This window comes from Rhodnius prolixus, unplaced genomic scaffold, assembly GCF_049639745.1.
Source record: "Rhodnius prolixus isolate KJV_2025 unplaced genomic scaffold, Rpr scaffold_2, whole genome shotgun sequence".
NCBI classification, from domain to species: domain Eukaryota; kingdom Metazoa; phylum Arthropoda; class Insecta; order Hemiptera; family Reduviidae; genus Rhodnius; species Rhodnius prolixus.
In genome coordinates, this window is record NW_027411592.1 from 47,932,312 (window position 1) to 47,959,102 (window position 26,791).

General features: G+C 32.3%; 1 protein-coding gene across 1 annotated transcript in view; it reads right to left on the bottom strand.

The window, feature by feature from the left end:
* Positions 1-12,320, bottom strand: part of twz (BTB/POZ domain-containing protein twz) — a 133,755-nt gene extending 121,435 nt beyond the window's left edge. The window contains exon 1 of the mRNA XM_074119615.1: positions 12,110-12,320. The gene's annotated coding sequence lies outside the window, so the exon portion shown is untranslated. The remainder of the gene's footprint in view (positions 1-12,109) is intronic.
* Between the last annotated feature and the right edge of the window lie 14,471 nt (positions 12,321-26,791).

Genomic DNA, 26,791 nt, shown 5'->3' on the forward strand with positions numbered 1-26,791 from the left:
GACCAACAAGAGGAAGCGGGGTTAGCTACTTCTTTCTTCAGGTACTACTCTGGAACCATCTTGGCGGATATTCCAGCCTAACATTTGCACACATCTAACAACATTCAATAGAACAGCAGCGTTGATGAATACAATTGATAATTGGTGAATGCAATTATTTGAATCAGAAAATTCAAGCACCACTATCAAACCGACATTTACAAGTGACAAACTACTTTCACAGAACGAAGAAAGTGCATCTAAAGATGCTTCAAGGATATAAGATCTTATAGGTCGCTGACATTTTGGCATTATCGCCTAAAAAATTTAAAGTAAGCTGTAGAGATACTAAAGATTTTAAATTATTAATTCACAAGAAATACAAAGTTTCATGAGAATCCATGTTGATCGGGCGTCATTCGTCCACAAATAATTTTATGTTCGAAAAATCATTGAGGCAAAAAAAGAGTGAAAACCTAACACATCTCACCTAAATTTGATTGATTTTTCTTTAATTAATACAACTTAAATTCAAAATTATCCTCTTAACTTTCGTTTAAAATTGAAGTAAAAATACGAATTATTAAAGACGTTTTACATAATTTTGGCAGGAAAACGTGAATTTTTATTGGTCCAGCTTTTAATTATATCATAAACAATACACAAGACTAACAGTAACAGGCCCAATCATATTTTTTAAACCAAATTTATAAACAGTTTCTTCTTAGATTAGTTTTAAAAATTCTTCAAATATATGGTATAGATAACAAGTATAATAATATGGCCTGCCAATACAAATCGTAGTGTTGTATATGTATTTTAAGGTACAGTAGCTGTTCAATTAATCAATAGTAAATACCAAGAGACAAGAAACATGCTAAAGATGTTATGCTAATCAAGTATGCATAACAGAACTTGTTAATAGGTTTAAGCGTAACTTATACTCTACTAGTTATAAATACATTCGTTACAGGCACAAACTTCACTCTGAAATCTAGTAAGAACTATGTAATTTACGGTAGTTATTCTTTTATTTAGTTTTACGATTTTCAAACTAAAAAGAATGAACACCTAATGGCCAAATTGTCGATATCGCCAAAAAAATATTTAAAAAATAGGAAAATATAAAATAAAATTTTAAAATGCGAAGAGCAACCAAAGCGACAGAATAAACAGGAATATTTAAATTCTATTAAAGATTTTTTTCAACCACGTTCCAATTTCAAATTTATAAAGCTATTCCGGTTTCTCGTTTCTTTTCTTGAAATTCCAAATTGTTGACCAGAAATTAATTAATTCTCTACAAACAGACACCCGTCCTGCGTATCTATATCATATCTATAAGGAGCTTTACTTCTAAGACCAATCTTACCAAATACAAAATTAAGCAATGCGAATTCCTTCGGTTTGCGACAGAGAATATCGCAAAGATATAAGTGGGATTGCCACTCTCCTTCGCTCAGACAGACCACGTGAAGTTTACACAAAAATCGCGCTATGATAGAGTTGCGCAAAGGCAGATTTAGAAGAAAGAAAATCGCCATATCACGCTCGCGTTACCGTCAACTAACTTTGCTTCAAGCATTCGACTTTAGTCATCAGCTCTCCGTAATACTCTTAAATCGTTTTTACCATAAACTAATGTATCATGAGATCATGACACATGCTTGTAATCTTCCAGAAACATAGAGTATTTTATCCATCAACATATCTACACTCACTCCATATAAGGCTTTGTGGCCAACCCCTCTAAATTTCTAAATCTGCTACTCTTTCTAACATATTCTTATTTCCAAAATATTGTTTTAGATGCATCTAAGAAATATTTGGAGATAAATTAATCAATTCGTTGAAGACTTTTCTTTTTTTTAAAGTCCAAGAAATCTATACACTTTTCTTGTAAACGTAGGTGGTGTAAAAGCAAACACAACTTCCGTTTATAGATTCCAAAAAATCTTCCTGAAAATGTATCGTTTTTAATTTTCAGTATTTTTTTTCACTGGTTTATGATTTTTTGTTTGTAAAGTTTTGCCGATGGTAAAATAATCTTTATTCTTTTCATCCATATCATCCATCTTCCACATTGCTCTTTTTATTTATTTAATTTTAGATCAATAGCGAATTTAAATGATATTTTAGAGCCAGAAGTTCTTATTTATTCATATCAGGACATGCAAACAAACCGACAGAGAAGATAAAATTTCCCAACGCACACATATAAAAACTGTAAATCATAGTGTTCACATTTGTCCAGCAGATAGAAGGGGCTGCGGAATGTAGAAGAGAAAACCAAGCCGATAGCCTTAAGGTTTTCTCGAAATAAAAAATGAAATAAAAGTAACAAAATATATACTACCCCGGCCATGTAGGTAGTAGTACTAATACATGGTCTGTCTGGCAGGGCAATCAGGGCGAAGGGATCCAATTTAAAGATAAAATCTTTCCATGTGTACGTATGAGAGAAAGAGAGAGCTAGTGGAAAGATAAAGAAATAAAGAGCCGTGTCACCCGCCGCGGGCGGATCCAACCTCGGGCGTATTTAGAAAACTCGTTATTTTTCGAAATCATTAGGCGAAACTTGGCGAGCCCCTGGAGGCGTAGCCGCTAGCTCTATGACGACCTCCAAGTTCGCCCGACATAACCACACACTACAAGTACCAGGAACAAGTTCTCTCTATTTTTTTTCTTTCTTTTTAGCTCTCATTTTCTTCTCTTTCTCTTTAATTCACATTAATGAATTCTAAAATACACTAAAATCTACATTTATCATCGATCCTTTGCTTCAAATGAGTTTGAACAAGTGTTACATTAAGATTATCAGTTTCATATAAAGATTTTTAAAATGGCACAAACGCCCCTCATCAAAAACAAGGTAACTAAATTTCATATAAATTAATGTAATGAAATCCTATGTTCTAGATCTGTAATTTATACAGTTCCCAAATTATCATACTTTTATCTGCTCCTTCCTCCGAAGAAATCTTCCATTCATTTCGCTCGCTAAAACATTAACTTTTCGAAACATTTAGAATATACGTACATCCCCACTACTTACTATAGTTACCAAGCTTCGAAATTACAAATTTTCTTCAAACAACTAACATTTTTGCCATACTTAATTCTTTCCAATAATAAAGTAAAGTAAACGCCTATTTTTTTCAGGCTAGGCTTAACGTCGAACTACCAATTAGGTGTCGTGGACGTTTTAATAATATCTTACTACGAAGACTACCCGAATTAATCCTTTGGTATTGTCCTACAACGAATTTTTCTAAGACACTTCAACTCTTCTTATCAGTATAAAAGAGATAGGGCCGTAGATTATAAAAACGGCACTTAAGAGTGAAATCTACCCATTTTATTTCACAGAAGAATCAACAAACGAATTTTTAAAGAAATTGTACCAACAAAAGTTATGGATCTAAATCTATACAATTAATAACCAAGTTTAGAATAAATGGTAGAAATCATTTTCGAGAGAATACAGAACAATACTTTAATTGTGTAAGCGGCACTTTGGAAGTTTATTCCACATTTGATTCTCATTATTATTTTACAGATGACAAAATAGTATTATACAATACAAAACAAGGGTCCGTTAGAGAAAAGTCTAATCATCACCACTCTTCTAGAACTGTTCTTAATGTCACCTCGCACCAGAAGTAAAAAAAAGCAACAAGTATAAATTCAAATAAAATTAGAATTAGATAATTTCATTTTTGAATAAATGCTGTTAAAGGAACTCATGTTACTGTTTTACATCAGAAATTTAATAGCAGAAAGCGTCTACCGCAGTCCGTCAAATGACTTATAGTTACAACAGAGGTTCCCAATCGGTTTGCGGTTCCCTAAATAATCGGATTTTTTCCGCGGCGCCCTTAATACATAAGATTTTTTCTAAATTTTTGACTTTCTTGAAAAATTGGAAAACTTTCCTTTTCACAAGCGATTACCCATTTAACAGCGAAAAATTAAAAACAGATACTTACTATTTTCCCTAGGATAATATAAAATATCCAATTTCAACTGTTTCAGTAATATCCATATGGAGACGGACAACCACCATGTGGTTAGGTTAGTTGGAAAATAAATTAAACACGAATTTTAAATTCACAAACAATTTATTGAACGTCCATTAAAATTATTAATGGGATGGATGGGCTTGATGTTCACTACACAACTTCTCAAATCTCGGAATAGATATGGCTACCCTCATTTCTTGTTCAACGTTAATTTTCGAGCGATATTTACTTTTTATTACCGCGACCACCGAAAACCCAGCTTCGCACCAATAGGATGTTGCAAATGGAATTAATATTCGTAGAGCTTTACCACTAACCAGTGGATATTCTTGCACACTCGCTGTTTCAAAAGATGCGGATTGGAAAGAAAACAGTGAAAGACTCGAAAGTTGCTAAATTCATGGAATTATGTCAGCATACACGATTGTTGGCGCAAAAATTCGAGAATTGGAAATTCCAAGAAAATTGCCGAATTGTTTAATTGAATATTTCGCGGCGCCCTTATAACGGCACCGCGGCGCTCCGGGGAGCCGCGGTGCAAACTTTTGGAATCATTGAGTTACAACAAAACTAGAAAGCTGCCAATCACAATTCGAATGTAATTCCTCAAATGAGGAACTCGAAACAAAAAAACCATAACCTCAAGTTATCTCATTATTGGTTTTGATAGTTTTTTTTTTTTATCTCACAATGATCTAAATTTTAATTTAAAATTCTATTATTAAATTTGACTTAAATTTTTATTATCACAAATAGAATTACTACTACAAATAGAAAATTTATGAATTAATCTATTCGCTATAGAAAACTTTCTGCCTGTAAGTAATGAAGGACAAGAGCCCTACGAACTGTTTATACCAATGGAGCCTTTTAAAAGAATTATATAAATAAATGGTTAGAACACTTGCCACCATCCTAAACATTCCAAATGAAATTGAAGAGAAAAGAGACACCCTGCGGCACGCGAGGAACCCTCCACGCATGACCAATCTTCTTCTTAGATCTGAGTTTTTGTTAGTGGTCGGTCCTGGCTGTCTGATGGCCTGAAGGTAAGAACGCCGTTGCCGGGGCAAAGCTTCAAGCAGAAGTGTACTTTCTTCGTCCGTCGTGTACCACAGCCGACAGGGCGGCAAATCGCGGCATAACGCTGTTCACATCCCCACTGTGGTAATTCACAGAATAGAGTACCACCAGAAAAATGCCCCTTGGGGCTTGCAAGTTCTCCCCAACTTATATTATTACAACTCCAAAGCCAACAACTATTTCGTGTGAACACATATCTTTTTATATTAGATTTCACCCTTCATGTTTGTAAAACAACAGTGCATTCGAAGGCTGTTCAAAGAAATATAAAAGGGATCAACCACACACTTAGCGGTACCTGGATTATGTTAGGATTCCCTTTTATAATTTATGTTATAAATAATGCTCAATGAACTACTCTAAAGTACAAGGAAAAACCATAACAATAGTTCTTCTCTCCACCTACCCTCCAAGGAGGTACCCTTAAAGTCATAAGAACCCCATCGAGAATTGAAGTTCTTCTCAAAAAAATCATCAAATAAGTGAACAATTATTCAGCAGAACTCATACCTCGCTTGTCCAACGCTCGTCGATTCATCTATAATCAAGAATGGAACCATTCATTTATTCCTTCAATCTCATATTTTTCGACGCAAACTTTATTACACTCGCTGGTTACCCTCTCTAGCTGTTTCCGCCTTCAAGTTACCAGCAAGAGACAGCTTCTCTTCTTCGCGCCGTAACTTGTAATTTACAATAAATATAGTAGGCGTTAATTCGTATATAGGCGATGAGCTAATATTGTATCGCTTCTGTCCACTCACTACTGCTTGTACCCCGACTAATACAATAGTTCTTTCAGAACAAATTAATTTCAAAATCGGGCTATGAAACATATATACACAAATTTTACATTAACAATGGCGTTAATCTCTATTGCGCTGAGTAGAAAAATCAACGAATATGTGATAAAAAGGCTTCACGAAAGAAAGCAGCAAAAATTTATTACTTCCATTCTACGAATTATGTTTCATGCTACAAGGTAGATCCTGGGGCTTAAATACTTATTATATCACCTGAGTTACTCCTTTGAAATTAATTTATAATTGCATTAGCTAATTTCCCATTATTTTTACTAGAAGCAAATCAAACCAAAATCTACTTTTTTAGAAAAAATAATCTTTCCGCTTTAATGAAATACAAAAACTTCATCTAGAAGAGGCATCGAAAACATCTTGAGCCTGTGCCACTCTTAGAATTGTCATTTCCAAATAGTCTAGTTTTAATATTTAGTTATTTTTTCTTCAAATTATTTATTGCTTCTACAAGAGATAGAAATGTAGAGAAGCGTTCATCTGTCAATAATATTGCTGAAGTTGCTTCCTTATCACACATCACTGATCAATGTTATTTTGAGTACTTCCTTTAAAATTTAAAAAAGTAAGGGTAGCAAACAAAAAACAAACGAACTAATATGAAGCAGTAAAATCAAATAATCAAAAGGAAATTTCTAATTAAAGTGTTAAATTTGTAATATATTAGTAAAATGAGTTTAAATAAAATGGTATAACTGTTTCCGACAATTGAGGAAGTTTGCTAAAGAATAGTAAAGTTGTGCTTCCTTTTAAACATTATTTTAAAACTCAATTTAGAAAAAAAGAATCTCATGATTGCAAAACATCCTCGCGAGAAAGGAAACACAAAAAGTAATACTTAAAGGAATTATTAAAATATAGGGTTTTTATAAAACTTATCTTTAATTATATTAACATTACATTTCTTGAATTTATATTGCAAAAATTCAAGTTATAGAAAAATATTATCTTTCAACTTAATGAACCTCTAAAAAAAATCTTTTACATAAAAAAATAAATAACCTGATCATAAAGTGATTGAAAAATTTATTTAACTTTTGCCCAATAATAAAGTTACAAAATCAATAAATTTTAATTTATATTTTGCAATGAAATATGTAATTAAAATCTCCTCCACTTCCATCCAGTTTGATTTGGTATTAATTTTATTTGTGGTGTTGTAATTTTAGATCAACTGTACTACTTCAGAACCTCATATAATAAAGTAATACTGAGCTTTATTGAATATGTTGGTTAGGCACAGTAGGTTCTGTCAATAACGGATTGATATTAATATAGAATTGATATAATGTGCATCAATAAACATCAGACTAGAAATATAACGTTTTGATAGATATTAGACGAAAAATGATTTCTCATATTTATTTCAAATTACATTGCATCTTGCTAGAATTTGTAGTGAATGTTGTTTAGTGAATGTAAACAATTTTTCCATCAAATTCTGAATAATCCTACTTGCCTTGCTTGGAACAATTCAAAATGTCTATTTTATGATAATTATCTCTTTCTTTTTGAAATATAGACAACAGCTTTCCCAAAAAGCTTTTCAAATTTTTGTTCTTACTAAGTATTGTGATTAATTTTTACCGTAAACTAATAATAAATTAATAAACGTTTTACACTCACAAATATTTTTTAGTATTAGAGAATAGTTTTATGGATCCGCACACGTTTACCTTGTTGTTCTAAATATCTCAAAAACGAAAACAATAATGTAAAAGCTCAAAAAACCTGTGCAAATATCCCGTTCAGGAACTTGTCCTGTAACACTTTTATTCAAAATGTGTTTCAAAGTAATTCTGAGGTTGTTAAAATAAATGTTTCCGTTTATTGTCCGTATAATATGTTAGTATTGTTTTTTAAGGAGCATCTGAGGCATGATATTTCCTTCAAACTCGGAACCCATTCTAGTCTCCTCTGGAGAAGAATCCGTAATCGAACATCCTCAGGAAATGTTACTAATAAAATAGTAGATCTGGAGGTGGGCAATAAGTAAGCTAAGTTTCATATAAAGCGTTTGAAATGTTTATGAGTAAATCATTAAAAGTGAAAAATCCACTAAAGTTTCTAAGATACTGTTTGAGATGAATAGCACGTCATGAACACATAGATCATATTCTAAAATCACTTTTAGACTCGAGGAACTTTTAAAATGATATTTCTACAGCAAACGCAAGTTCTCAAATAATACTTGGCTTATTAAGATTAGGAGAAATTAATGAATATTTATAATTCTCTTCTAATTAAACAAAACAAACAAAAAATCCTAAACATTTATTTCTAGGAGTAGCAAGTAAAGTTAGCATAACTCTTAACTGCCACTACAACATTTATTATAAATTAATGGAAGCAGATATTGGTGACTTGGTTTTTTATTTTTTGTAATTTAGCCCCTTTTAGAAAACTCATAATGCTCTAAAAACTATAAAATACAAGTTATTCTCCATATTTACGCTACTAAGAAATTCCGAGTTAAAAAGTGACAATTAGTGATTATATGTGATATCAGATAGAAAAAGTTTTAGGACTATTTTTTTTCTTCAAAAATCAGATGTCTTAAAAGAATAAAAGACAAAATTGTCTCTACCGATCAGGAAACTTTCCAAGTACCACTTTTTGAAACCTCCTCCAAATCTTCAAAAGAATAAGTACCTAATGCTTTTCTAGAGCCTAGTAATAACTTAGTTTTATTATTTTTGATAATCACACTCTTTAGTATTCAAATTTGGCGTCAATTTTTATAATCTCAAGTTCTAATTTTGCTAAGTGAATAAAGTAAAATGTGAGGAAATTAAAGATTTTTACAAAAACTATAGAACTTTACATAAACTACAGAACTTTACATAAACTATAGAACTTAACACAAACTACAGTTCTTTAAATGAACAACACTTCCTACATCTCTGGCACGCTCATTATCTCGATTTGTTCTTCAGGAATGCTTCACTAGAAGTACACCACACCCGTAGTTCAAGTGAATACTCTGGTCAACCGATAGAACGTCCGTTTGGAGGAGATTTAGAATTCAGGGAAAACGGTAAGTGGACCCTTGTAGTCAGTATCACAGTCATATCTTTTGATAGGGACAATAACATTAAAGTGTTATCAAAAGCATTGATGATTTGTTGAAACCCGATTATTGATCCTAGTTTTACGAAATCATTTACTCATGATTCTGGTGAGAGCAGATTGATTACATGAATTTTTTTCTTCAGCGACTGCAGCTAAAAACTATTCTTTCTGATGTAATGAAACTGTTTTACTAGACAGTTGCATAAGAGTTGATCATAAAAACTGCACGGAAAAACGTAATTTTGAAAAACACTGAACTATGTTAAGTTAAAATCCTCAATTTTTGTTTTGAACGTTTTTATGTGGCTGAAATTATGAAGTAGAACGAATAAAAACATGGAAACTAGCTGATTTGTATGCCTTTAGGAGATTAATCTACCCTTACACCTAGATCCGGACAGAAAAACACCGCACTCCAAACTTATCCTATACCAGGCTTCCAATTTAATAGTCTTCACCTGATCTCTGTTACTACCCTCTGATCCTGAATCAATACTCATTATTCCCAAACAACGTGTCACAGTGAAATTATTCTTCGATTCACAACCACCGGTATTTCATGTAACATAAACTAGCTCACATGCTCTCAAACTAATTTCTCATTTCTGTTTGTTATTTCATTATTAGAGTTTATTTTTTAAATTTTGTTTTTTATAGTATTTTTTCCTTTATTTCATTAGATTTAGTTACACATATTTGCGCTTTATTCATATTATCTGCAGTATCTAATTGTTAGCCGCGTTATTTAACAATAGTAAATAAAATAATGAATACCAGAAAAAAAAATACCTAAGTATAATTGTGCCTTGAATGCTTTAAAAACCATCATCAAAGTAATTAAATTAGACGATAATAGTAATAGTAATTAAAATTAACTTTTTTTTAATAATTTTATTTCGAAATAGCCAATTTAGAAATAAATTGAAACTAACTGCTTTAAAATGTAATTCCTAATTTACTAACACAAACACTTACACTGAGTTAGATTAATTCCTAAATTCAATCAACTAAAATTCAAATATAAATTATAATAACTGTTCTAATAATTAGATTAAGTTAAAAAAAAAATTGAAAGCTTTTTGATAAAGTAAAAATTTAACTTTTTTTTCTATTTTCTTTCTAAATTGTTTTCTTACAAAATTTTCCCTCCCACAATTCGATAATTTTTCAGCAACATTATAAAAGGTAAAATGTACGAATGACTCAGTTTACTAAGAATAAGTGTTTAAACAAAATATTAACAGATTTAGAAAAAAGAATAAACATTTGCAGGCTGTCATGTTTGTTGGTAAACTTTAATATTCCGAATTAGGTAATACTTTTGTTAAAAAAAATTAAATTTTTCTGATGATAAAATTGTAAATTAATCTATTTAGCTGGATTTCTTTTTTAACGGCATTACTAAGTAAATTACTGTACGAGGGTCGTTTGAAAAGTCCGTGCAAAAATAAAAACTACTTAATTTTTTGGGGTAAACCTTTTTTATTTTTCAACATAGTCTTCTTTTAGGCTTATACACTTCGTCCAATGCTGCTCTAGTTTGTTGATCCCTTCCGAATAATAGGATTTGTCCAAGTCTGAAAAATAGCCATTCGTTTCTGCAATTACCTCCTCGTTTGAATAAAATCTTTTTCCCGCCAGCCATTTCTTCATATTGGGGAACAAATAGTAGTCCGAGGGAGCCAAGTCTGGAGAATAGGGGGGATGTGAAACGAGTTGGAACCCTATTTCCATTAATTTTGCGACCACAATTGCTGAGGTGTGAGCTGGTGCGTTGTCGTGATGGAAAAGGACTTTTTTGTGGGCCAATCGTGGGCGTTTTTCTTGCAGCTCGGTTTTCAAACGGTCCAATAACCATGAATATTGTGCACCTGTAATAGTTTTACCCTTTTCCAGATAGTCGATGAGTATTATTCCTTGCGAATCCCAAAAGACAGTCGCCATAATCTTTCCGGCCGAAGGAACGGTCATCGCCTTTTTTGGCGCAGATTCCCCCTTGGTAACCCATTGTTTAGATTAATCTTTGGTCTCAGGAGTGTAGTGATGTATCCATGTTTCATCCACAGTGACGAAACGACGCTTAAAGTCCTGCGGATTCTTCTGGAACAGCTGCAAACCGTCCTTGCAACACTTCACACGATTTCGTTTTTGGTCAAGCGTGAGCAATCGCGGCACCCATCTTGCGGATAGCTTTGTCATGTCCAAATTTTCATGCAAAATATTATGTACCCGTTCATTCGAGATGCCCACAGCACTAGCAATCTCACGCACCTTCACTCTTCTGTCATCCATCACCATATCATGGATTTTATCAATGATTTCTGGAGTAGTAACCTCAACAGGGCGTCCAGAACGTTCAGCGTCACTTGTGCCCATATGGCCACTCCGAAAATTTTGAAACCACTTATAAACTGTTCTAATCGAAGGTGCAGAGTCACCATAATGTTTATCAAGCTTCTCTTTAGTCTCCTGAGGCGTTTTGCCTTTCATAAAATAGTGTTTAATCAACACACGAAATTCTTTTTCGTCCATTTTTTGAAAATCACTCGACTTCCTCGATTCAAACGAATGCCAAACACAAAGAAATAGACCGATCTGGCTGAAACTTGGTGTGTGTTCTTCCAAGAGATGCTACTAACTAAACATAACCTCGATACGCGCCAGTGGTGCTATCTCTCTGACTTTGCACGGACTTTTCAAACAACCCTCGTATTTAGTAGTGTACAAATTTATGGAAGTGATCTAGTTAAATCTGAATTTTAGAAAATTTTAATTCAAATTAATTTTAGAAAATTAAACCTAATATTTTGTAAATTACAGGTATAAATCAAGAACCATAGGTAAAACTGCAGAAGAACTCTTTAAAATGAAATATTAATATAACTTTTTCTACCAAAATCTAAAAAGATGCTAAAGCATAAAATTCTGTAATCACTAGTGGTGAAAAAGTAAGGAAATATAAATTGAGCTCAAAGATACGGTGATATTCTGTCTGCGGAATCAGAGATAATATTCTTATTTTTAAGAAAAACAAAAGTTTGTTCTAACTTTAATTTTGATATAAAAACCGTAATAATATTTCATGAAAATTAAATTTAAAAAATAAATAATATTAATGACATTAAAAGATAAGTGTACCTTTTGTGCTGTGCAGACTCCAGATTGGCGATTGTGGGAGAGCGGCACTCGTGTGGCACGCTCGGTACCCTAATCAGGTCGTGTGGGAAAATCTTGACGGTTTAATATGAACACGTGTGAGCGCGACTTACGGCTTACCGAAGATTTAGCGTCTAGAATGGCACAGATCGCAGCACGCTCAACCAGTTGGATTTGACGGCTGGAGCCCGACTAGCTGAGCTGTTACCCACTCTCCGTGAACACCAACAGACACTCCTACCTCCCCGCCAATTCAGCGCCTGCTTCCCGCCCTATACTACGCGCCTGCCTTAAGGCAAATACGCTTTGCCAGAATCCCTTCCCCTGCAATAACCAGGAAAAAAAATATATATATCTGGACGGGTTTTTCTTTGCAAAGAATCATTCCTAATAAGGAAAAAAAAAAATTAAAAAGAGTTACCCTTGTGTTCAAAAACAAAGAAAAAGATTTTTTTCGCGTGCAGTAAAAGAAAAACAAAGCTCTCTGGATTCAGACAGCATTGCATTTACGGAAAAATAATAATTTTAAGCTTTTAAAGGCTCACACGACTTCATTTCTTATTATTATCAAGTTAACAATAAAGACTTTCAGCTTTTGGTAAAACAGGATCGCTTGAAGAAAGGTGAACCTCAAGAAACCACAAAAAGCAAGAGAAGAAAATTAGTCTTGAATTAGAGAAAATAATACAAGAAGATTGATTAGAATTTTTTTTTTCCAGATTTTTGCCCTTCTTCAGAATGCCAGTTGGGCTTATAACAATAACACAGGATATTTAGCTCAGTCAAAGTACACGCTACGGTTCTGTGATATTTGTACATCTATTGTAACTTACGTGATTATATCAAAAAATCTCTACCGCTTTGAGCTCTGCGAAACAAATTTTGCTTTGGAGTTCACTGTATTGTATCGTATTTATTGATTATAAAGACTCGGCCTTATAGCAAGAGTTGGACAAAACATAGCCTATAGTTAAGTCTTTAAAAAGACAAGACAGAAATAAACTAAGTTCTAAGCATAAAACAAAAATAAAAACTCTTTTCTACAAAATTGAAATATACTTATTGAAACTTTTACACGTCGCAAATCAACATGTCTCCGGCGGGGCTCCTGTCCACCTGTCCTCTTCAACAGCAATCCTCTTCCTTGTACTGATCTGGTGCGCTACCTTGGGCTCTTCATTGACAAGCGACTCACGTGGAACCCACACAGTAGACTTAAAAGACAAGCAATGACAAAACGTGCGAAACTGCTTTACAGACTATTTGAACGACGCTCTAAATTGCCCGTTGAACTCAAACGATTACTATACAGTACTATCCTCAAACCTATGTGGACTTACGGACTAGAGCTGTGGGGTTCAGCCAAACCAACAAACATACGGACTGTACAGACATTTTAATCAAAACTACTTCGACAGTTAGCTGACTCTCCTTTCTACGTGACTAACCTCACTCTTCACCACGACCTCAACATTCCCTTCCTAGACCAACTCGCCAAGACTAAATATCAAAAATTCCATACTACTCTCTCGACTAGCTCTAATCCTCTTGTACAGTCTCTCGCCTCCTCTGACATCCCTAATACTTCTCGCCGACTGAATCGCCAGTGGCCCCGCGACTTCCTTACAGTCTGAAGAACTAAATCTCTCCTCTCTCCCACTCATATTCTCCTCTTCACATTCCCCTATCTCAAATAGAGAGTGCTACCGCTGGGTAGCTTCTCTCCTCCTGCTCTTCCCGCTCCAGTTCATCTCATTCACCTCCTATTTACTTATTGTATATATTTATACAGATTGTAAATTACTAAATAAATTTAAAAAAAAAAAATTCAATCATTTATTACTAGCGAAAATTCCATTGTCTTTCGGGTGAGATTTGTAGCGATATAGTTTTGTCTGATGAGGCAAGAAATCAGAAAGTGCTGTAAATGATCAACTTCGTCAGATTTACTGAGTTCACAAGGTTTAAGTTCTGTGAGTTCATGCTTTATACCAGTTAGAAATAAGTGAGTAGTTTTTTCTTTTTACTTGCTAAACGAATACCGCGTTCTTAGTCTTAACTTCTTTATTTGTGAAGGAAAACTCAAAACGTGACTCAGGGATACCCCAGTGAGCTAATAGTTTTAAATTTTGCTTTCTATGTTCATTTTTGATTTAATTCTACTTGATTGAATTTATGAAATAGTAAATTTTGAAGAAACTATTAAAAAAAGAGAGTAGAAAACAAATTGCTTTTGGAGTATTAATATCTGTAATTTGAGTTTTTGTTTTTGTTTCACTTTTCTTGTAAATAACAGCAATTATATTGTAATAATAATTTGCATGTAAATCAGATTCATTTTTAAATAAATAACAGGAATACTGTCAATACGAACAAAAAAACATTTCAATAAATAAGCGGTAGAAGAGTACAAAAGATTTCCAGAAATGTTAAGAGAATAAGAAAGGAGAAACAACCTCAGCTCTTTTACATTAGATCTCCCCTTTCTGATAAGAAAAACTACTTGAATTTAGATTTCTTCTAAAAGAGTAAAATAAATAAATTAGATAATACTTTATTACAAGCACGAATCCACTCAGTAAGTAAATCTCTTCAACGAAGAAGTATCTTTCATATCTTGATAAAAATCTAAATGGTCCATCCACTCTAGGAATACATATTATGTTGTTCTTTGTTTCTTCTGGGTCACTTAATATTTTGTATTTCTTTTCATCATTTCTCTGAGTTAGCTAACTAAAATCTTCTCTAGAAAAACGTTATTGTTTTCTCAAGAAGGAATTCTCTAATGGTTTTAAGCCCTCGTTCCTTAAATACTTGAAATCCTAGATATTCAATCATACGTCTTTCAGAGTTCAGGACCCACACTTAAAATACATTTTTGAGAAAGGATTTATTTTTGAAAATGTAATAGACATTAAGATAGTAATAATAATAACAAGAATAAATTATAAATATTGTTTTCAAATAATAGTAATAAACTTTATGGAAATTAAATTACAATCTTTACAGGAGAAAAACCAAACAAAAGCGTATACGGCTTGGTAATCCATCATCCGGAAATGAGGTACTTTTTTTTATAATTAAGTAGAAATAAGACAAAAAATGACTCAGGAGAAATGAGAATAGAACTAAACAAAAATAATAATTAATGAGGAAGAAAGGACACAATTATTATATAAATGTGATGAAGAAAAAAATTGCCTCCATGAAGTTCAATCACAACCATCACAGGAAAAGTAAAAAGAATATTAAAAATAAAGTCACTAAAACAAAAATAAAATAAATATACATGTACATATTCATGAACTAATAAATTCTGGAATCAATTGGTATCTGTACAACCAGCCAGAGCGAGCATGATTAATAAAATTTAGACAGTTAGCATAATTCAAAAGTTTTCTTAAATTAGGCAAAGTTAAAGAACGAACACCAAGGTGTCGCACTCTAGATTCTACCAAGATAGGACAAATAGCCAAAAAATGAACAATGTCCTCTCTAGCCTTTAAATTACATAGTGAGCTCAACTCTACCGCTCTGTCAACCCAATGAGTGAAATTCAAATTCAATCTTGATGAGTCAAAGTAATTCTTTTAAATTTACTGCTGTAGATTGACTTTAAAAAAAAAAAAAAATAGACAAGCATTAACATTAAGCTCTCCATAAAAAAGATATCTATTAGAATCTTTAGCGCTTGTAACACACTTCCCAGTGAACTATCTTTATTTTATCTGAAACGACAGCAAACTGATTCTTCCACAATGACATGTTATTATTATTTAAATAGTATATTTAACTGCTATTTGAAATTGAATCGACGCAGCTTTTTTCAAGGAAACTTACTTCAGTGAAGTTACCCATCTAATTAACAGATTTTTTCTCTAATACAGAATTCCAACAATGCTCAGCAAGTACTTTCAAATGATATAATTAAATAAGGCTATGCATAATATAAAGGTGGGCCATGTGATGTATATCCTTTCACAAAAAAAAACGATTTTCCCTGGGTGCAAACAAACTAGAAAAGATCAGTGGCTTACTTTTAAAAGTGGAGTCACTGATAAAAAATATAAACAGGTGGTCCAGTTGAATTGTTGTTTTCTTCTGATGATTTAGTGAAACTTGGGATTCAAACTCAAACACAAAAATGGTTCCTACGAAAGGCCCAATTATAACTGTTTTGAACATAATTAAAGTTCATAAAAAAATAATAAAAAACTCATTTATATTGAAAATCAATTTTTTTTTTACATCTACTTAAGAAGTTGTTTTCTTCTTAATCTATATCTTTTTCTATAATTTATACCAGAAATGATTACTTTTCAGTTGGAACTTTCAGGAAATCATATTTCAGATTGCAATGTTTTTGTTCAGGACTGTCCATAGTGCAAGTATCTTCAGCCATTGTTCCAGTTCTTTTCTAAATCTTCTAAAGAAACTTCTTACTCAAGTAAGAAAGAAAACGTTCTAACTTATTCTGAATTTCTATTGATGATATTCTTCTTCGTCTATCGGCTACCGACAAAGTGAAGATAGAAACAATTAATGGAGCATGATCTTGAAATTATGTATTTAAATTTACATCTACAGGTTCAATAGCTTCTGCAAGGTTTCCTTGAAGTTCTTCTCTCTCAAAGAAAAAAAGTACCTGAAAAAAAAAAACGGGAGATATAGGAACCCCCAAACTTTTAGGCATCCCATCAAGATTTACCTGGATTAGATAAAAAGGTTTCGTTCATGAACGTCACGTAGAAGTGTTTGGACTTTAGGGAAATGTAATTTTGATATTTTCATGATTTCTAAAAAAAAAAAAAAAAACTACTGTAACATTTTTTCGCAACTTTTATTGAAATCTATTTTATGGTTAGTAGTTAGTAAACCTTCCTCTAGGTGCCACTGAAGTAAGCACTTTTGCTGTTTCTTCTGATCCTGACCTGGCAACAAATACAATAATCAAAGGCCACTAAATTGAAAAAGAATTTTATACTATTGAAGTTTATATGTTTACCATTCCATGATATTTGAGAAAATCAATATAAAATGTATCTATCAGTTTCTAAGATTCTAAAAACAAATATCAGACCAAAAATCATCTTTATTCTACATTCTCCAATTGTTAGAAAATAAAAGCTACTTTGTAAAAGAAGACTCAACGTGTTTTTGTTTTTTTTAGGTACAATGTTTAAGCAGATAATAGAAATTAGGTAGAAATGGGTATACAGTTTTGTACTGATTATAATGATATGAATGGGGAGCGGTAGTCGAAAGGCGTGCGTGTTAATACCGGAGCGAACCCGTAATTTACGGTAGACCTGAACTCACCGTTTAAATTAGTAATTGTTTGCCCGGTCAAGCTATGGTCCTCGTATATATACTATCGCCAGTAACTCGTTGTCTCTCTCTCTTACATCACTCACATACAAACCTGGCGTATTGCTGAGTTTGGACAGTCCACTGTAATTACGGTAGAGAGCGCAAACAGTCGGCCGCCTGGCCACTTGGTTGGACGCCCTGGCTAGCCTACAGCAACGCCTGAAGCGACTAACAAGGCCCACCAGCCTCCACGCTACACTACTTCATCAAACTACAAGCTAGTATGAAAGGAGGCCGTGTTACGCACTTACACACGTTCAAAGCGGTCCTGCCACCACTTCTACTGGTTGCCTTAGGCGGCGAAATTTCAGTAGCTTAATGTGTTCAGAAATCATCTAAAAAATACTAAACCGGTTAGTATTGTACGTTTGAATTCGTCACCTATGTTTACAACGTTACATCATTAGTTCACTGTATTAATTAAAATTACACCAAATAGGAAAAACAGATAAAACTATATATATATTTTTTTAATAAACAGTAAAATATAATTTAATCTAATCTGGGTAATGTTTAGCGGATATTACATCAAACCACAAATATACAACCTAAATATTTACCTTTGAACATATATTTCATCGAAAATTTAAATTAAAGGAAAATAAACACAAATGTAGAATCATCTGGTTTTATTCGCGACTTTATTAACAACGAAACCACCACCAACTTCAGTTGGTCTAAACAAGAAAAATTACTAGTGTACCGACTGGATCTGAAATAATTCTTTCTCGTAGAGGGATAAAAGACATTTAGAAAAACTAAATTTATGTATACCATCGTGTTCTGTTGAGATTTGCAACTTTTAGTAACCTTCTAGATGTAATATTATGAAATTGTTGGATATCATTTTGACAATAGGGATTCTTAAATAACCTAAACTGATGACCAGAAATCGATTAAAGTGGGCAATCTATTTGTACTGACTGGTGAGCCTGATGCAAAACACCTGCTTGATAATCTGGCGCGATAGAAGAGAAGGATTAATTTCTGTCATACCTCTACTAACACCCTTTTTCTTGACTACAATTTACGTAGTCCCTTGCGCAAATATCGTGGCTCTAGAAGCAACTCTAGACCATGACATGTACATGATGGCACTACATCCACACTGAAGACTCCTCACAAAGAAGAAGACATCTTTGTATTAAGCCACCCTTCTCTTATTGTTCAAGAGTCTAATTGATTGTAGATTATGTCCGGGACAGTCACGTCGAATGAATACACATCTATCACATGCCACCATATATTCTTCAGATTTCTGATGATCTTTTCATCGGATAAAGCGATCACAAAATAGCAAGTAGCTCACATCTTCAAGAAACGACTGAGGACACATTCATCTGTATCCTTAATTCGGCTTAGGTTCTGTACCTTAAGCTGGATTGAAGTTACACTGAACTGAACAGGGACTAAAGATGATGAAGCAAATAGTGGACCGTTTCTAGGACCGAGTGGCATTCAGCAGGTGAACTTGGGCAATTTATACTCTCAAATTTAAAAGAATCCATCTAAACGTTAAATAATGAAAAGAAAGAAACCTCATTAAAATGCTGTCTGCTGATAGAGCTATTTAATGAAGAGAGGCAGAAGAAAGGTATTCCTGATAAGTTAGACCAGAGTGTAATTTGTGGGAGGCAACATAACCAATAAATAGAATATTTTAAAATGGTAGAAGACTAATAACAAGCGAAGACAACACCAGTGTTAGAAACAATATTGCAGTACTTATATATAAATAATCGTTTGAGTGAATAAAGAGGCAAACAAAATTGGAAGAGGCCTACTACAAGTTTGGAGTAGCAGCTACTGAACTTAACTTATGACTGGTCAGAGAAGATTTATGTGTGCGTGAGGACGTCGCAAGCAGATGGGGCCTCCTGATAAATCCTTTAAGTTAGCTTAATTTATCAATAAGACGTTTTCTATTAGTCATGAACATTTTGTTACCTCTTAACCTCTTTTGATAAATTATACCCTCGTCTATTCTTTCTATAAGTGCTTCCAATTTAATTTATAATAGGAATAATTATCATTTATTTCATAAAAAGAAATAGTTTTATTTTTTTTAATTGATACTAGTTTTTGAATTTCTGGAGAGATATCCAAAATAATTTCATAATTATATCATAACAATGTAGAGTAAGGTAAGGCAGGCAATTATATTAAATTTAACAATATGAGGAAAATTCTAGTTCTGCTTTTTGATAAGTTCTTCAAGGTTTTTCAACAAAGGGACCAATGATTGTCATTAATCATCAATTTTAGTTTAGGTTTATTAGAATAGAGCTCTTATACTTTTGAACATACATGTTAACTAATATAATACGAAATATTTGTTTGAAAAGTAAGTAAAGTTATCCTTATGGAAAACGGTAAACTTAATACAAATTAAACGTTTTGATAGGACAAATCATTACGCGTTCATTCATAAAGCTTTCTGCGCACTGTAGTAGTTCATAATATTTGATTCTGCAGGTAGCTATCATTAGTTTCCAGTCTGAAGATACCTATTTATGGAAATATAGATAATAATAATTTTGATAAAAAAATTGAGAAGGTGCTCTCAGCAAATCTCCACGTTCTCTGAATTACTATTTTATTTAAAATGAAAACAAAAAATATTAATCGATCAAAGAGTTTGTTCACAATGATCAATGTAGTCAGAAGCAGGTAGAAGGAAGATGCCTTGTGAAGCTGGGAAGTAGTGTGTTTGTATAAAGGAAGAGGCACTGAGAGACAGAATTACTAAGATATGCTCCTCAGGCTATGTTGCCCGTGCAACTGTCTCTATAGCCCGTCCGTATGTATGCGATTTACCTTCAGGGTATTCGTAGCCTGAGGCTATACTATTGTCCCCAGTTATACCTTCCCCATGGGGCCCACTGCTCTAGGCTATTTGTGCAATCAGCCCCTCCAACATACCGTATACACATCCTCCACCTCTTATAGCTGTACTCTTACTTTATCTCTTTCGATCAAATCCACTATCTCTACAGATAGATGAAGCTGATAATTTTACTTTACAAAATGGTAAAGGATTTTTATTGAGATATAATGTTACAATAGTTTGTTACAGTCTAAATTTCATGTCAAAAAATATTCTTCGACATTCTTATCTCAATTTTTTATTCTCAAAGTTATTATCTCAATCTTTAGTAGCATTTTATATTGTACAGGTCATTGATCTGCATATACCTTTCTAAAATAAATTCTTTTGAAAAAAAAATCAATTATCAGTTTGGTTGACAGCGAAACTCCTACCCTAAAACAAACTAAAAAAACTAACAACACAAAAAATATGACTAAATAGGCAAGTAACTGAGAGGTTAGAGGTATGAACCGCCAAATTAACGACGTTGTGAGGTCTACTTTTGTTTTCCGATCATGGTGTTAGATTTTATTATAGAATATTTTAATTCTCTCCTGCTTATGTAATGTACAAAAAAGTATCTAAGATATGAACAAAAATATTCACTGGCCAGAAAAGCGCTGTAATTAGAAGTTAAAATAATTAAAGTAAATTCTATAAATCCTACCATTCCCTAGTCATCCGACTGTTATTAAATAAGCAGCCCTCCTGCTGCCTAAAAATTTGATTGATTTGATATGGGCTGAGCACGGAGATATACACTTCAAAGAGGCATTTTCACTGTTAGGTGGAAGTTTGATCAATTTTGTTGTAACATATTTCGATTGAAAAGTTTTAATTTGCCATCATTAGCACTTTTTTCTACATGTTTTATTTTATTTATTTTTTTAATAACTAAAATAAAACTATAAATAAAACAATATAAGTGAAAATTACAAAAGTAAAGACAAATTACATGATCACAATTCTATCAGCAATAGCTTAGGTAATATGATTTTAATGAAAATAACCTTTTATGATCAAATAAGGCCTTTACGAGTATATCACAGCGAAATTCGCTAGCGATGCTCCATTCCATCATTATTTGAGAAAGATAACATAAGAGTTGACTTTTTGGATAAACAATTTAAAAATACAAAAATATATTTGAAATAATAAAAAATAAGAAATATTTTACTTGTAAGTAAATTATAATGTATATATTTACACAAAATATTACTTACGAATGTCGAGATATCTGAATGATTTATCGAATAATATTCAACCATACGTCCACTTGCCACCTAAAGTTTCTCAGCCTAATCGAAGCCTTAAGGCTGGCGTCCTTTTCTAAATCAAAATGAAAAGCTAGACATCTGCCACTCAGGTCCACTGTCATTAATTATCTAAAAACAGAGGATTAGACTTTCGCTATCCGTTGCAGATGTTAGCTCAGGTTACCGTGACACTATTCGTTCTTGTAGATCCATTGGTAAGGTCTCGATGATCTGATCATGGAGCCCATACTCCACTGCAACCATTCTTTTTAATCAAAGTTCTCTTTAATCATTATTTTTAAGCAAAGCTTGCGGCTAAGAACTTCGAAGCACTGTCACTTGCTAGGCAATCTGCCAATAAAAATTAAAAATGCAATTCGGTAGTTCTCTGATAATTTATTAGAGAAATTTTTAACCAGTTGCCCAAAACAAAAAGGGATAGTCTAAAATAAAAGAGACTCTCCGCAAAATATGCAAAATCAGTTCATTAAGAAAATAATTCTAGTGAATATTACATGGTTTATGTTTGACTATAATTAATATTACAAAGTTTGTATCGTAGACAAAAGCCAAGCCGAAAAAAATTTAGTAAAATTTATTTATCTTCCGGACATCCATTTTAACATTTCCCGAATATCAAAGTTGCTCTTCGCCAGCAAAAGTTGTTCAATTTTTATTAATAAGAATAACTTGATGATTCCAATTTTTAGGATGTTTCCATTCTTAAAATTAAATCATTCTTTACATATTATCAACATTATAATGAAGAAAATCGAAAGTATATAGACTAAATGTCATTTGTTTTATGAGGAACAGAAGTTCAAATTGTTCTTACTAGATAGCAGCAGCAACAAGCCCAGTTGAGTCCGCTTTTTATCTTTTGTCTAAATAAAGCAGAAAATAATTCTTATTATCTTTTCGATAAAACGTAATTCGAAACTAAAATTATTTAAGAACTGCTATTAAAAAGTAATGATCCCAATATTTAACCCATAAGTATTTCGAGATTATTGTGAATTGATGTTTAAATAATTTGTTTGTAAAGTTATTAATTCGAATGCCATTTATACCATCATATTAATAATAAAATTAAAACTAATAATTAAATTAAACCCAGCTCGAGTAGTATTTGGAAAGTGAAAAGAACATTATTAGTGGGCGCTAATGGCCAAGGCAGTCGATGCGCGAAAAAAAAAAAAAAAATAAATAAATAAATTAAAATTGTACAAATGTAGACCTACATTAAAAAAAAAAAATCGGTCAAAGACTGAGAGAGGAGGATTGCTTGGCTTATCTTTAAAGTGTATTACTGTTTATTGCCATCTCCATAATTTAATAATTCTCAAAAGAGGGGCCAAATGTCGAAATTTGATGGAAATCAGCAAACTGAGATTGCCACTTTAGCAAATTGAATTCTCGGTCTTTTAAGATTGTTTTCTCAAACAGCTCCTTTGGCTTTACTTAAAGTGTATAAAATAATTACAAACACATAATCTATAACTTAACTGAAACATTTTTTCCCGGTACGTCTGATAGTAGTCATAGGTAGATACTTTTTAAGTGATGAGAATTAAATATGTCTAAACGTTCAGAGATAGACAAAAATTTGTGTTCGAACTTTGAGAATAAAAGTGAGAGAAAATCGAGAGTCAAAATTTTATGAGACGTTATTGTCAGCTTAATGAACTATGATCTTTCTAGATTTACAGTTTAAAATTGTACATGAAAATGTACAAAACAGACTAATAAAAAATTGGTTTTTGCGACTGTGAACTTCGTTAAAAATGAATGAGAACAATAAGTAAAAACTCATTTCTACTGATTACAAACATCTAATTTTATTTTGTTAAATATCCAACTATTTTATTGTAAAAGTTATGGCCGTAAGGCTGCCCTCGTAAAAAAAATAATAATAAAATAAGACATGTGGTATTGGTTTGGAAACTAAAAAAAAGCAAACTAGGTATTCAGTAAATTGGACGTTAGATTCTTTAGTAGAGATAAAAACCCATAAGAGAAATGCACTGGTAACAGCTTTAACTGGTGTAGTGGATAAGGTTTGGTTGGGAATTATGCAGGACAATAATTTAGTATTGTCTGTAGTGTGTGATATGGAGCTCTGTGATTAGTGAGGCATATGCAGGAGAGTGTTATTACATAGTGGTGTACTGTACGTAGCTGCGGGCTGTCGACAACCTTAGGGCATCATATGTGCTATACAGCACTCGTGTGTTTTAGTATGTATGTATATAATATACAACTCTTCCTCCAATCTCCGTACATGACCTGTTTTCCACATCTGGGCAAAACAATTTAATTAAATATAACATTATACATATATATTCAATTTTAAGAGGCACAGTATTGTTGAATGATTTCTATCTGTGGAAATTAATGTACGAATTGATATATTGTTAATGTAGATGCCACAAAAATGTGTGTTAATTCCTACATATCAAAATAATAATAATACATAATCATAGGAAATGGATTAACTATGTGGTTAGCGTATTGGATTACCATGTGGAGATCCCGGGTTCAAAGCCAGAAGCCTGGTTGTTCTCAAAGAAATAAAGTTTGAATTCTGCGATTTTCTGTTTTAGTTATGCTGGATCACTTAATGTCAGATAATAGGGTAGTGTAATTTCCTTCACTAGGCAGCGTGACCCCGTGTCTTATGACTTTACGCTGAATGGCTCTTTGCTGGTTAGAGTATCGTCAGTAAAGGATTTAGGCGTCACAATCAACTGCAAATTGGATTTTATGGAGCACACGAATAGGATCAGAAACAAATCTCTATAAATGCTTGTGTTTGTATTTCCAACATGGAAAATCCGTTTTGAGTTCTCCTGAGACCGAAAAAGTGGTTTTTACCAATAGGTCTGGAGGTATATATTTGCTAAAGCGCAAAACTTAAAAACGTAACTTCGCCGAATGTTGAAATTTAATATTTCGGACATTATTTAGTAAGCTTTGGGACTAAATCAACCCACTAAAAATATCACTTTACTCAATAGGATGTTTCTGTTTTTTTTTTTTTTTTAATTTTCTTGAAAACTGCTCTATTATTTTCTTTAAACTTCGAATGCTAATGGCACACATGTAGATATAACTTTTATTTGAAAGTTTTTGAAGGAAACTGCTTCTAAAGTGAGTTCTATAGAAGAGAGTTTATAGTTTTCCTTTAAATATTATTCAAGGACAATTCAAGGCCTTCGTTAATATTACAAATTATTAACTATGTAAGTAATATTTCAAATTTAATAAAGAAAATCAATTGAGCGAAAGTGCCACTTTACTGAATAATTTTGTTTTGGGGGGGGGGGAGGCAATAAATACTGAATATTTTATTCTGTAAATTGTGGCCATGAAAAGTCATGTGAGTATCTAACACTAGACAACTAATTTTCTTAATTATATTCATAAGACTCTTACATAATTTAACATAACTGTTTTACAGCTTTTTGAATAAATACTATCAATGGATGACGTTTTAGCAATTTTATGCTACATTTCACTGGTACTACCATTTATTTATTGTCGTCTTTTATATTGGAACTGCACTGTAACTGTTCTCTTATCTTTACTAGATAACAACTGCAAGAATCCTTCAATTATTAGGCTTTGCTGTTAAAACAATATGCCATCATTTTTTTTTTTCAGTTCTCTTACCTAATTCTATTATTTCAGTTATCTCAGTGATTTTTCTGGATTGCTATGAAATCGCCAAGAAAAAAAAAATCTTCAAATTTGATTAAACTAAACACTAAATGACATGGTAAGAGTATAATTGTGATAGAATAAGTGATAATAATAATAAACTAGAAGGGTAGGGATTAACTCCGTGATCAGAATAGATTCCCACAAGGATATCCGGGTTTGAATACCCTTAGATTTACTCTTCTTAAAAGTTTCTTTCAGCTGACTGCAAAGTGATGGGCATGTAGTCTGTTATGAGAGAACTGTCTAAGAGCATTTTTTGTTTTGTCTTGAGATTTTCCGAAAAATGGCTCCTTCAGTTTTCTTTTAACTACATAAATGCCATCTCAGAAGTTATTTTTCTGACACATATGTTACACAGACCTGAAGATGACTTATTTCCTAGGTCGAAAGATTGACCGTGATATATAAAAAAGAAGATGAAGTTAACTATAGTTATCTTCCTTAATGTTAAGTTTCCTAGAAAAAAAAAAACAAGTAATATTTTAAACAAGCCAAACATTTAAGTTTTTTAAGGGGTTCTTTAAAAAAAAGGAAATGATTATTTTCATTATTATTTTTTTTTTTCTGTTTTAGAATCAATTTAATAATTAAACCAATTTCGTCAAATTATACAAACGCAAGGATTTCTTTCTTATTTTCAGGAATTTCCTGGTATTTTAAATAAGTTTTGATTCCTATTCTTTTTGTTAAGAAAATGAAACTAAGAAATTATTAATTCTCATTGAGAATATGATTTTTTTTTTGTTTATCGATCGCTTAAAGATCTCTGTGAAATGTCTCTTGCGCTCTGTATTTTACTTGCTTGGTGACCTAAAATTCTATAAAAGAATAATATGAAATTTTATATAGTAAAATAAAAACAGAAGTTTCTTTAAAAGCTCCATCGTTACATCGTTTTTACAGAGTGTACAGGAGTGTATACAGGAGCTTGAACAAGATACTTCACTTTAGAGGCGTATTCTAAGGAGGTATGAGTTTGAATGACATTCAGGAAATTTACAATTAATTTTTCAGAAGGCTTCCATGTGTCGTTTTAACACGAAATGATCGAAAGAATATTTAAATCTATCCTTTACACCTTATTTCGTTTGATATAAGTTTTCATTAAGTCATCAACAGAAACTTTCTGAAGAGAGAAGAATGAAATCGGACTGTTTGAATGGAATTGCCGAATTGGCTATCTAAAATTCTGTCTTAACTATTGCGTTCAACAGACTTCTGTCTTTGCTTCAAAGATAAAAATAATTTATTAACAGAAACCGTTTTGTAACTGTTATTTATTTATTTTAATTATTAAATAAAATCTAAATGTTTAGATGCAACATATATGAATGTATGTTTATTATGTACTAATTGAATTTCGAAATATTAGTAAAGTAAAAGATAAGATAAAAAATTATAACAATGAATGGAACTCTTTTAATTGAAATACAGTTGAACAGTAAG